Raw genomic sequence first — 2,624 nt, forward strand, 5'->3', positions numbered from 1 at the left:
CTATCGGCATTTAGATTTTGGGTCTCCTACTCTTGGTTTTCTTCAAAATGCGAGAGCAATTCTCAACCATTTCCCTTCAAACTTGTTCCTACCATTTCTAAGCAAGATTACCCACAAATTCTACGAAGGAGTAGAGTACTGAAAGTGCCCAAAAACCATTCCTCCAATCCAATCCTCTATTGAAGAGTTTCAAGGAAAACTCGAAAATTGAATCCGAGGATACACGATAATTCGTCAAACAATGACGATCTTAATAACTTTCTGCACCTCCAAGAAATAATTCCATAGAAAACCATGAAGAGAAATAACCTTAGGAACGTGCCCAATTGAAGAAAATCAGTTTTAGGCTCAAATTGGGGGTAAGTTTTGAATTCCTATCTACGGTGCCTTTTACTTTAGATTAAGGATTCTTTTAGCTCTAGGGGAAGAATTTGAGTAACTTTGATGAAGGAATCGAGAGTTGAAACGTCGTAGAACAAGCTATCCAAGAGATAAAAATGGGTGTGTCGGGTAACTTGTAGATCGAGAGTGATTTTCTAAAATTGGGGTCACACACTCAATTACAGACTAAGGTAGAGGTTCCATGAAGAAGTCGGGCCTTGAAAACCCCTCGAATTAACTACCCAATAAGAAATCCTCTATTTTAGCTCAGGCAAAAAAATTGATTTTGGACGAACTTTGGAGGCGAATATCTTAGGCTACAATCCACGAGAAGGTACGAAATCAACCCCTAGCTTATCCTTGTAACACCATCTTTAAGTTTCAAGAAGAAATCAAGGAGAGAAACGTCACGGAATGAGCTATAGAAGTGGCGTTTCAGGGGGCGGCGATATGCGTTTCAACGTCTTCTTCCTTTCCAAAGGAAGAAGACAATGACGGTGACAAGTTCAACTAAACCAACCATGTCAACCTAAAATCCGACCTTCCCTCAGTTTTTCTTAATTTTAATCCCCTTCTAGACCAATTCACATGGAAAATATTATGGTTCCAATAACTAGACACAATAAGGAGTCTTTGGAAGTAAATTTGAAGTAATTTGGATACTAGGAGCTCAAGAATGGAAGTCCTGAAAGTCGATGACGAGGTAATTAGCCACCTTAGACTTTTCTTAAGAAATACTTGTAGGAATTGTTTGGATTTTCATATGAAACCTAAACCAAGAATGAATTAATATTATATTAAAGAAAAACTCAAAGAACTGTGAGTTAAGCCCTTAACCGATTAAATTGCTCGAGATTGAAGTAACGTTAAAATAATCCACTAGATGAACTCTAATGCCTATGAAATTTTAATGTTGAGCATATTATAGAAGGTTGAGGTTATATATGAAATTTGGTGGATATTGGATAAGGATAAGTAGGTAAACCAAGAAATGGTGTGAAATGACAATAATGCCCCAAAAGTAATTTACCTTTGGTTCATGACCTATAAATGCTATGAAACTCTGTAGTAGATCTTAGTTTATGATGTTTGAAAGCCACTGAAATACGTTAAGTAACAAAACCAAGAATTAGAGATAAAATGACCAAAATGCCCTTAGGACTACTTCTTATAAGGTCTATTCCTAAGGACAATAAGGTATTTTCAAGAGTTCAAGTTGATTAGAGCCCGCTTGGAACCTAAACCAAGATAGAACCTAAGAAGCACCTATAGGAAGCACCTCAAGATTCAAGACTCTCTAGAACCCTCTAAGCAATTCCTTATTAATCTACGACTTTCTAGATAAATTAGGCTAGTTATTATTATGGGTTCATATGATTACAAATGCATGTTACAATTTACTTACTGAGTCTTGTACTCATTCTTATTCTCCATTTTTTTCAGGTAAGGAGCTCATCGAAGTCGAAAGCTGACTCTGAAGCAGATGTCATAGACAAACCTCACCCGTCGTTCTCAACCCTTTTGTTTTAAAATGTGTTGTGTTTGTTCCTTATTTTGTGTTTTAACTATTATGTCATACTTTAAATTACAAACGTGCGCACACTATTTTGTTATAATATAAATTATGTTTTAAATTTTAATTGTTTTATTTCGTGAAAAATTTACCCGTCTTTTTGGAGTCATCGAGTCAGTCTGGTCCTTACAATTTGTCCCCTCAATTTCTTCATGAAACTTAAAGGTTGTGTCACACGGAAGAGATAGGGATTGATTTCATACCTTCTCGTGGATTATAATATGAGTTATACACTTAAGTACGCCAAAAAACTTATCCATGCCAGAATTCAAATGCAAAAACTTTTTGTTGGGCAGTCGATCCTAGAGCTTTTTATAGTCCAATTTCTTCACAAAAGTTCTTCCTTATGGTGTGATGTCTTTAAGCGTGTGGTCTTAATTTAGGAACTTGATTTTCAGCCTACAACTTACCCAAAAACGTAGAATTTTGTTTCCTTGGACAACCTGATACATCAAAAGTACTCAATTTAATCTTCTAAAGCTAAAGAGAAGTCCTCAATTTTGAAGAAAATGGATTGTCAGTAAGAGTTTGATCCTTACTCCCAAATCTAGCTCAAAAATGATTTTCTTCAATTCAATATGTTTTGAGACTTGTTAACCTTCCTGATCTCTATGAAAATATTTCTTGGAGGTGAGAAATCTAATGGGATAGGTTTCTCTTGACAAAATTG

Source organism: Cucurbita moschata, unplaced genomic scaffold, assembly GCF_002738365.1.
Source record: "Cucurbita moschata cultivar Rifu unplaced genomic scaffold, Cmos_1.0 Cmo_Scf00098, whole genome shotgun sequence".
NCBI classification, from domain to species: Eukaryota; Viridiplantae; Streptophyta; class Magnoliopsida; order Cucurbitales; family Cucurbitaceae; genus Cucurbita; species Cucurbita moschata.